Below are 11,933 nucleotides of genomic sequence, written 5' to 3'. Positions count from 1 at the left end.
TTATTAATGAACTTCTTCTGGAATGGCACAAATGATAAGGCAATGCATATGGTAAATTGGGATAGCATTTGCAAACCGAAAGATGAAAGGGGGCTAAACTTGAGAAATACTAGAGATTGAAATCAAGCATGTCTGGTACAGCAATTGTGGGATCGTTTGCAAAACAAATGTTCCTTATGGTCACATTGGGTTTCTGCTAGGTATCTTTCAAAGGAATCAATCTGGGAAATTTCAACAAGAACATACCACTCTACAGCTTGGAAAGGAATTTTAAAGGCAAGGAATTGGCTAATCAAACACATTTCTTATGCAATCTCTTCTGGAACTAGCACTAATATGTGGTACGATCCTTGGGTGAATGGGAAGAGTATATTTCAATTATATGGCGACAGAATACGAAAAGATCTTGGGGCTCCCAAAGATTGGAAAGTTTCCGAGTCCATTGCTAACGGTACCTGGTGTCTCCCGAAATGTTATCACTTTGGCCGACTATTATAGCTATTCCAATCAGGAACAACTCTTCAGATATACTTATTTGGCCTCATGACAATGGCAAATTTAGTGCCACATCCGTATGAAATCAAATTAGGCAAAGAAATAACAAGTGGGTCCCAAGCAATTGGACATGGGATCGACCGGGATCACAAAGACATTCCTTATGTACATGGCAGGCCCTTCTCAATAAACTACCTACAATAGACAATATGAAAAGAAGAGGTATCTATCATGTTAACCGATGCTCCCTTTGTATGCAACAAGAAGAAACTGTTGACCACCTCTATTTTGCTTGTGATTATACAAAATGGATATGGAAGGATATTCTCCAGCGATTTGAACTCAATAGACTGCCGCAACCAAACTTGCACCAAAAACTAGGCGACCTCATGCAATGTTTCTCATGAAAAGGGCCTCTCACACAACTGGCAAAGGTTACTTTTAGATGCGCTATTTGGTGGATGTGGAAGGAGAGATGTAACAGAATCTTTGAATGTCAACACACAAACAATGCTCAGCTCTTGAAAGAGATTATTAGAGACTCAAGATCCTGTATGGAGCAAGATCTCAAAACGGAGCACTTTACCCAAAAAGAAAAAGATATTTTTATCAAATTTAATTTTGCTATTAGCTAAAAATCTTGGGAATGATGCCAAATTATGTACCTACAGGTAGTTTTGATATATCTGGATAAATATTTTCTATATTGACTATAATTAGGAGTTATAGTCTATAGCATGTGTAGTCATAACTATCGCATTCGCACTCTATGAGTTACTTGGCTTTGTCTATGACTTGTATAGATAAAGCTATTTGTAGAAACTTTACACATAATCAATTTACTTTTACTTACCAAAAAAAAAAGCGCTTTAAGTTTGCCAACCCTGTCATCATAGAATTCTTTTGAATATTCATATAGGCTATAAGATTATAGGTATTTCTGCTTAAGGTATCAACAACTACATTAGCCTTCCCAGGATGATAGTTGATATTAAAATCATAATCCTTTAGAAAGTTCAACCATCTTCTTTATCTTATATTTAAATCTTTCTGTATGAAAATATACTTGAGACTCTTATGATCTGTGAAGATTTCAAAAGTTTATCCATAAAGATAATGCCTCCAAATTTTCAATGCAAAAATGATAGCTGCTAGCTCTAAGTCATGAGTAGGATAGTTCTTCTCATGAGGCTTTAATTGCCTAGATACATAAGCAACTACCCTCTCGTTTTCCATCAAAACATAACCAAGCCCTTGTAGTGAGGCATCGCTATACATTATAAAACTTTATCCCCCTAAAGGAATCACCAAGATAGGAGCACTGGTTAATTTCTTCTTTAATTCTTGAAAACTTTGTTGACATTTATCATCGCACACGAACTTTATATTCTTTTGTGTCAACCTGATCAATGGTGCTGCTATTTTTGAAAAGCCTTCTATGAATCTTCTATAGTATCCAACCAAACCCAAGAAACTTCTAATCTCTAAAACATTAGAAGGTTGCTTCCGTTTTAACACAGCTTTAATCTTGTGAGGGTCAACAGATATACCAGCACTCGAAATTACATGACCGAGAAACATAACTTCATTGAGCCAGAAATTACACTTTTTTTTTTTTTGGTAAGTAAAAGTAAATTGATTATGTGTAAAGTTTCTACAACTAGCTTTATCTATACAAGTCATAGACAAAGCCAAGTAACTCATAGAGTGCGAATGCGATAGTTATGACTACATATGCTGTAGACTATAACTACCTGTGGGTACATTATTTGGCATCATTCCCAAGATCTTTAGCTAATAGCAAAATTAAATTTGATAAAAATATCTTTTTCTCTTCGGGTGAAGTGCTCGGTTTTGAGATCATGCTCCATACAGGATCTTGAGTCTCTAATAATCTCTTTCAAGAGCTGAGCATTGTTTGTGTGTTGACATTCAAAGATTCTATTACATCTCTCCTTCCACATCCACCAAATAGCGCATCTGAAAGTAACCTTTGCCAGTTGTGTAAGAGGCCCTTTTCTTGAGAAACATTGCATAAGGTCGCCTAGTTCTTGGTGCAAGTTTGGTTGCGGCAGTCTATTGAGTTCAAATCGCTGGAGAATCTCCTTCCATATCCATTTTGTATAATCACAAGCAAAATAGAGGTGGTCAACAGTTTCTTCTTGTTGCAAACAAAGGGAGCATCGGTTAACATGATAGATACCTCTTCTTTTCATATTGTCTATTGTAGGTAGTTTATTGAGAAGGGCCTGCCATGTACATAAGGAGTGTCTTTGTGATCCCGGTCGATCCCATGTCCAACTGCTTGGGACCCACTTGTTATTTCTTTGCCTAATTTGATTCCATGCGGATGTGGCACTAAATTTGCCATTGTCATGAGGCCAAATAAGTGTATCTGAAAAGTTGTTCCTGATTGGAATAGCTATGATAGTCGGCCAAAGTGATAACATTTCTCCCCAGAAATTACACTTGCTTAATTTGACATATAGTTTCTCTTTCCTAAGGACTTCCAGAATTGTCTTAAGAGGGTGTTCATGCTCTGCTTTGCTTTTGGAGTAGATCAAGATATCATCAATGAACACAATTATAAATTTATCAAGATAAGGGTGGAACACTTTATTCATGAGATCCATGAAGGCAGCCGGTGCATTTGTTAGTCCAAAATACATTACTAAGAATTCATAATGATCATATCTTGTCTAAAAGTAGTTTTTTGTATGTCTTCCTCCCTTATCTTCAATTGATGATACCTAGATCTCAAATCAATCTTCGAGTATACTTGAGTGTACCTTGAAGTTAATCAAGTAGGTCATCTATTTGGGAAAAGAGATATTTATTCTTTATGGTTACTTAGTTGAGTTGTCTATAATCGATGCATAGTCGCATAGATCCATCTTTCTTCTTCACAAATAGGATAGGGGCACCCCAAGGTGATAACATTGGGTCAAATAAAACCATTGTCCAAAAGCTCTTAGATCTGTTTCTTTAACTCCTCCAACTCAATTGGTGTCATTATATACGGGGGTTTAAAAATAGGTGCAGTGTCAGGTAGAAGATCAATTATAAATTCAATTTGCCTATTTGGTGGTAGTACAAGTAAATCTTCAAGGAAAAACATTTGGAAAATCCCGTACAATGGGAATATCTTTTAATACTCACTTCTTAGATTCTTCTCCAGAAATGAAGTCCAAGTATCCCTGACATCCTTTCAGTAATAATTGGGCAGCACTCTAAGGCTGAAATAATAGAAGAGAACTTTTTTTTGAATCCTAATAAACTTGAAAGATGGTTGATCTAGGGGTGAGAAAATAACAATCTTCCTTCCAAAAATAATTGATACTTGCATGGTATGTTGAAAGCCAGTCTATAACCAAGATAGCATCGAAATCTTGAAATTCTATTAGAATAAGATCTACTAGCCAATCGTGACTTTTAATAGTAATAACACAATTTCTATATATCTGATCAACTATCAAAGAGTTTCCAACTGGTGTTACTACCATTTGCTAGGAACGAGTCGGCACTAAGAGGGGGAGGGGGGGGAGGGGGGGGTGGTGAATTAGTGCAGTAGAAAAATTACTTCGGTTTAAAAAACTTCGTATGATAAAAACCTAATTCCGACGAAAACCATTTCTTAAAGATATTAACTTGAAAGAGTATGAGAGTGTAGTGAATGCAGTTAGAAGGTAAAGCATTTTGTAGTAAAGGTAAATTGCTCAAAACGAAATGCAAACCGAGTTTTATTGTGGTTCGATTGTCGTGACCTACATCCACTCCACCAATTCCTCTTCCGTCGAGGCCACTGGCATCCACTAACGATCTTCCTTCAATGGGCGAAGATCAACTACCCTTATAACTCGATTCTCTTTTTGACAGGTTCAGGAGAAAACCTTTATAACCCTCACAACCTCCTCTCTTAAGCTTCTCTAACACTTAGAGTGTGAGAGGAGTTCACACAAGATTATAATAGCGTTTTCTTTCTTTTTCACTCTCAAATCTTGTGTCTGTTAACCAGGAATGAGAGGGGTATTTATTGGCCTCAAGTTGATTCAAACTTGGAGCCTAAAAAGGTTACATCCTGGGTTTCTCGGGTCCTAGCGATACCATCGCCTGTGCTGGGCAGTACCACCGCTTGTAGCATTGACACTGGGTGGTACCACCGCCCAATTTGGTAGTACCACCACCTTGTCACAGATAAACTTCTAAATAGGATGTTTGATGTAATGCTTATGTATGTCCATGTCTTTTGGGATGTTCATGCTTTGCACAGCATGTAGAGGGACAGCCAAAGGCTTAATAGTTTCATTTTAGTTGGGTTTGGTGGCCGCTTTAGGCTTGTAAATAAAGGTTGTGTCATGTGGACACTTGTGAGAGGTTTTCGGTCTGTAGTGCACTATTTTGACCCTTTGTTGTGCAATTGTTCAGAGCTTGTAAAGCCTATTTGTAATTTGCATTGTCTATGAAGTGTTTTCGGAAATATTTACTTGTGGATCCCGAATGAGGTGTTTCTCTAACCCGTTTTCTCTTTTGTAGGTCCTAAGGGACCATGGGAGGCTTTGGGGACGCTGACCTTTGCGGACGGACACGCAAGGGTACAGCACGACTTAGGCAAAGCCAGCTAAGTCCATGACAGATGGTATCAGAGCCCGGGACAAGCACTCATAGAAATACTTGGCATTCAAATGTGGGGGACCTAGCGAGGCTGTGTTGAGAGCAGTCAGCACACGTGCGATCGTTTGGGAGAAAACGGGCATAGAGATGTTGGGAAAAGGAGTCGCTCGGAGGAGCGGGCATTTGAGATTGGCATTCAGAGGAATGGCCAACCCTTTGCGCAAGAGGCACCATGAGAACAAGCAAGCTAATAAGAATGCAGAGTGCATAAAGGTTGGGATGGCTGAGTTTGAGCTACGGCTTAACGTTGACAACTATACTTGATGGTGCTCAAGGCAAGCGAAGCGCTAGGATGAGACCATGCAAGGTGGAATGAGTTGCTCAGCGACCGAAAGAATTGTGCAAAGCTCACAAAGGTGAGGAGAATTGCTAACTCGAAGAATTCGGTACTCATGCATAGGCTTGTATGCGGACGATGGAATGTTCGTGGCCATCCCAAGGTGACCGAAACTCGGCGCCATGGAGCATTGAAACTTTCTCTTCAGCATGTAAAGGATACGTCCGTAGGAGGTTGAAGTGTGTAGCGAGTTTAGCATGTTGTTAGGCCTTGAGTAGTGCAGTGGGGGTTGTATTGACGTGGAGTCGCAATCTAGCAAGTGCATTTGCAGTAGGCAGAATAATACATAGTTTGTTCAGCAAATCGGAGTAGTCCAAGGGGATGATGGTCTCCGAAACGAAGAGAGATGTTGCTCCAATGGGATAGATATCCAGGAGGGATAAGTCCTGCCTCTCTAGAGGGAGAATCATGTGCAACAGACCGCACATGTTGAGGAGGAGTACCTCAACAAACAACAACTCCACGAAGCTCAATGGACCGAGCGAGCGGCGAGGAGTCATCGCATGATCTCGCTCGAGAGAATGCATTGGTGGATGCATTGTAAGATCAAGTGGGGGAGCAACCCAAAAGTAACACAAATGAAGGCATACTTGGAGTCGATATGGAGATCAGACTCAAGGGAGGGCCGACCTGTGGAATAGTGGGCACGAGGGCCACCATCAACTCAATGCAAAAACAAGGAGCGGAGCAACTTGGGTGTAACTTGGCGAAATACCCAAGCCGCATGAAGGGAGCCGGCATAGAAGATGGAATATGGAGTGGAGGCATAGAACTTTCCCTGGACAGAGGTCAAGGATATGAACTCTTGCAGAGGCAAGAGTAGGATCATGTTGTTTCATGGGTCCTTCATTCTGATGGAGCGGACACATCTTGCATGGTGCCAAAAACAAAGGGAGCTTATGGGCACATGTACCTTATCTCAGAGAAACATTTAATGGAGGAACTAAGGCGACTCAACTTGCGAAGGCGAAGTTGGGTTCAGACGGGCTTGGCATGGGGTAAGAGGATGCAGAGGCGGGTACTCTTGAAGAATATGCCATAGTGTTGCCATTCAAGTTGCCATGAAAGAAGCGGTGTACAGCGGAGATTGTGCTAGTAGGGGCAAAGGCCCAGGATCCAGATAATGGTGCACCACTTTCAGTGAAGTCGGTGGACTTCGGGAGCTACTAGGCGACGGACTACCCTAGAGCGGTACTTCATCTATGTGTGACCCAAGAGCGGGTGGATGATGGTCGATTGCCAAAGGAGCGAACAAAATCGAAGGTGAAAGAGACCCTACGATGTATTAGTAGAGGCAACACATGGAGGGATCACAATTCGAGTTCATCCCACAAGGATCTGAATGCAATAGAGATGTCACCAAGAGGTGATATGGTGCAGTAGATAGTGGTGGAACAGTTCGTGGCAATGCGACACACACGACCTAGTCCCGTGAGAGACTAGATCATACGGAGGTATGATTGGGAGCTACTGGAAGCTCCACTTCGGTGAATAACACGACGGCAAGAAGGTTGTAGATTCAAGGAGTGAAGGTCATGGTACCGTAGAGGCGGGTCTTCCGTGCGTGTATCAAATTTTGCATTGGATGAAAGCCTTGGTCATCAGCATATGGGGGCTATGTTCTACCAAGGGAAAAGTTCGAATACAAGTACCAGTGAGTCCCATGGGAGGGACTTAATCATGCAGAGGTATGATCGAAGCAACTGGAGAGTTGGACTGCTCCAGAGCCCATATTCGCTTAAGGGAACCCGGCAAGTCAGAGGACAAGGTCGAGTAAGCGAACGTTGCTACCAAGGAAGCTAAGGAGAACAGAATCGGTGAAAACCCTACAATGTGATGGCAGAGGCCATGCATGGGAGTTGCAGTCTATCTTTCCATCGACCAAAGAGATCTGCTTGGAGAACACCGAGGTGTTAAAGCAAGGGGTTGAAAGGGGCGAGGAAGCAATAACGAGTCCAGAGGGACTTAGATACCCAAAATCAAGCATCAGTTAGAATGGAGGTGGCCTCGGAGGAGTGTCACAAAGACATATCTACTAATCATGAAGAAAAGGGATGCAGATACGAGGCGACGGATAGTAAGGCCATGGATAAGGTAGCGCCATGGTACCGTAGAGGCGGGACTTCTGTGAAAGTCATTGATCCCTTGCTCTCATGGAGGGAGAGTGCTTGGTCATGAAAGAGGCCGAGGAGGTGGAGCATGCAGAGGCAAACTCCAAGTACCAAGACAAGGCTGAAGGGTAGAGGCCAAGGAACTTCGTAAGACCGGTGTCAATGAGCTTCTCATCAAGATAGCCGAAAGTGAAGGACTTTAGGTCATGCAAGAGTGCATGACCAAGGAACGGAGCAGGCAGTACATGGTGCTGTACCTTTGCTACTCAGTGGAGTAGGCGACTGGGTTGATGGAGAAGACGATACAATCCCAAAGGTGACCAAAACTATTAGAGACTTACTCCAAGTTAGGGTGAAAACTTCTTGCATTCCAGAAGTTCGATGGCATTGAGAAGGTGAATCACAGTAGCTAACTCAACGCAAGAAGTGCAAACACTTTGAGTGCTTTAGAAGTGTGAGCAAAGAGCAGGCGAATGCCAGTAACCAACTCGATGCATGGAGTACTACCTCAAGGAGGCAAGCGAAGTCAAGTAACCTTTGCCTTCTCAACTCTTAAGAGAATGGGCGAAACCGAGTACCCCGATTCTCTTATCTATCTAGTAGAGGAGCTCTGCACAGGTTCAAAGACCCTTTGAAGATAATGGAAGACAATAGTTGTCAAATCTTTACCAATGGTGATCAGTACTACTGAGAGTAGATTATCCGCTTCATTTCCCAACGAAATGCCAATCGAAAGCGGAAGTGATGCGAACCTACTTGGAAGGGACAACTAAGTGAAAGAAGAAGTCGATGGACAAATTTTATAGAGGAAGGACCCAAAAACTTCAAATGTTTACGAGATGATGCTCGTCAAAGTTCTAACAAGCATCCATCCAGTTCAAGCAGCATGAGTCATTTGAGAGACTAGCGTAAAGTAAGGATGGTCTTTTCCTTCATCTGAAGTATTCGCAGGAACCAACAAGGATCAATACAACTCAGCCAACCCTATACTAGAGTTAGAGTCATTGGCGAGTTGAAGCAGTATGGGGGATCAAAAGTTCGACTAGTCAACAATAGTGGTGGAGAGCAGTTGGGAGCCAAAAGGTGTATTATAGCTAGAGAAGAAGATTGAAGACTCAACAAAGGCGAGGAGTTGCAGTGTCAGCAAAGGCTTCGACGAGAACATCGAAGGAATGAGTGGGGGAGAATGTCATGGACAAACTTCTAAACAGGATGTTTGATATAATGCTTATGTATGTCCATGTCTTTTGGGATGTTCATGCTTTGCACAGTATATAAAGGGACGACCAAAGGCTTAATAGTCTCATTTTAGTTGGGTTTGATGGCCGCTTTAGGCTTGTAAATAAAGGTTGTGTCATGTGTACACTTGTGAGAGATTTTCGATCTGTAGTGGACCATTTTGACCCTTTGTTGTGCAACTGTTCAAAGCTTGTAAAGTCTATTTGTAATTTACATTGTCTATGAAGTGTTTTCGAAAATGTTTGCTTGTGGATCCCGAGTGAGACGTTTTTCTAACCCATTTTCTCTTTTGTAGGTCTTAAGGGACTATGGGAGGCTTCGGGGAGGTTGACCTTTGCGGACGGACATGCAAGGGTGTCGCACGACTTAGGCAAAACCAACTAAGTCCATGACAACCTGGGAGACTATGTCTGGGCGGTACCACCGCTTGACACAGTCTCGGAGACTGTGCTATGATGGTTCCACCTATTGAGTCATTGTTTGGGCTTTTCATTGGGCCCAACATAGTCCATACATGGGCCCAACTGGCCCCTAATTGGGTTAGCCCAATTCCAATCCCAATTATATACTAACTATAAAATTTAAGGCATACACTAAGCTAAATAAGTCTGGTAAGTCTAGGTTTCTTCCGGCAAACTTTCAACGATCTCTCGGCAATGTTTCAGCGGACTCCTAGTAAGCTTATAGACTTCACGACAATCTTCTTGGCGAGTTCTGATAAGCTTCTCTAGGAAGCTCCTGGACTTCTCGATCAATTATGACAAAATATCCGATGAACGTTCGGACTTCCGATGAACTCTCAAACTCCCAACGAAATCTCATTCTTTACTCCGGGACTTAATTTTGCTTTATGCCTTGATCGCTATCATAGTTAATACTGCACACTTAAAACTACTTTAATCTAGATAATTATTACAAGGCTTAAATCAAATGTTGTCGGCATGTCATTGGTTCATTGACGCTTCGTTCGATTCTTCAGCGCATTGTCCTATCTTGCGGCCTATTGCCCAATCGGCTAGTTGACCTCTGCGACTCTGATTTCCTTGGCATAATTTTTGCTCTTCTTGGCCCGATGCCCAAACCCATGGCCCGATGCTTTCTACCGATCATTGACCGATCCTCTAGCTCGATGTCCAATCTTCTAACATGTTCTATGTTGGGAAATCTTTGGAGAGGCGACATCACATGCACAGCGGAAGAATAGAAAACAAAATCCCCTATTCCCAAAGAGATGTTCATCATCGTGCGAAGATTGGTGCGCAAAAAGCCACGAAACTTAAAACTGTATATAGAATATATTGTATTATATTGGGAGATCATATATCCTTGAATCCCTATAGATCTCTAGGAGAGGGTGAAGGAGGTCAAGCACCCTCTTCTCTAGCGATGATCCCTATAGATCTCTAGGAGAGGGTGAAGGAGGTCAAAACTCCAAGCCTGCTTTGAGGTGGAGAGGGGGAGAAGAATAGGAGAGGCAAGCAAAAGCTCTAGCCTATGAACCATTGAATCCCTCTTATTTATAGAGGTCACCAATCAACTTAACCCTAATGGATCCTCTTCTATTGGATATTGGATCTTCATCCAACTACCCAAGCCTCTTAGATTAGTGGATCTATATCCAATAATCTCTCATGGGCTTTTATTGGATCTCGTCCACGGGATTCAATAATTCAGGGGCTTATTGGATATCCAATAATATATAGGATTCGGCGGATATCTCATATCCGAACCTCTACTCATCGCAATGCCTATTATATGTGTGTGACCCTCTAGGCCCAATATCGAGATTGCCGTGAGTCATACCTATCAAAACTCCTTCTGGCTAAGTGAATTATTATCTCCATAATAATTCACTCGACTTATCGACTGCGGATGTCTAGGCCACTACGCCGCAGTCCTTAGACGATATAGGGGAATCCAATCCATTTGACCTATCTGTTCTCAGTTACCATGTACCTATAGTTCCACATCCATCTAATATCCCAGAGACCGTATACCGGGCATGGTGTTGTCAAACCCTTACGATTTCTACTCGAGTCTTGCTCTAATCGGATTCTCCTAGAGAACTCTTTCTTAATTCGAATGACCCTGGCTAGGGATTTGTCTAAGCAAGAACACATAGCATATTCCTCACATAGCACCGAGAGTGATTGATCCTCTATCGACACTCAATAGCCTTCGTAAGGTTGACTACCATTCCCAATGACCGGTTGTACTAGATCTGGGACATCCAAAACTATAAGTCCAGTATCAAAGAATGAAATACTCATATAGGACATCCTTGGTGTCTGAAGTCTAAGGACCAGGTACACCACTAGGATTACGGAATCGTTGTCTGATAATAAGGTATCATCAACCATTCAGTATTCCGTAAGCGGATCAATCAGTGAACTCATTCTCCAATGAGCACATGTATTGTATCCCTAGTGTCCCCATACGAGCAGCTATGAGATTAGCTGCATCCTTCATATAGACGGGTATATAGTACACTAGTCTGTCTGGTTATATCGATGTCCCTCTCGAGTAACCTATGATCGAAATTATTTAGGATATGTATTTAAAGGCGAATCGATCTCATTATCGTGATCTCATCACGATCTGATTCCCATTGCACAAATCTAATGACATAATAATATATACATGCATATATGCAATAGTCAATATAAAGTGATAAATGTCAAAATATAATAAGCAAAAAGACTACGTGTTAAGTCACACATGCCATCACTCACGTGATTGGCTTGCTGGGCACACCTATAGCTAGCATTTCATTCCAACCCAACATGATTCTTCTTGCCTTAATTGTCTCTCCCTGATCAAAGCTTCCTATGTCACTCAAAACGGAGATTAAATCATAAACACTATCAATTGGTTTCATCATCAAAATCAGAGATTCAACAATCTCACCCTTTTTTATGATGATAACTAATTGATGATGGAGTTTAAACAAACTCCTCCTATCAATATGCCATATTGATAGAACCTTAAATTCAAGTTGAATTCAAGTTGAATTCAAGTCGAAGTAATATTTCATCATGAATATGTGCAACATAAAATCATGCATAATCAAATTTTCAATA

Source organism: Musa acuminata, chromosome BXJ1-6 (assembly GCF_036884655.1).
Source record: "Musa acuminata AAA Group cultivar baxijiao chromosome BXJ1-6, Cavendish_Baxijiao_AAA, whole genome shotgun sequence".
NCBI classification, from domain to species: domain Eukaryota; kingdom Viridiplantae; phylum Streptophyta; class Magnoliopsida; order Zingiberales; family Musaceae; genus Musa; species Musa acuminata.
This window is presented reverse-complemented; position numbering follows the sequence as displayed.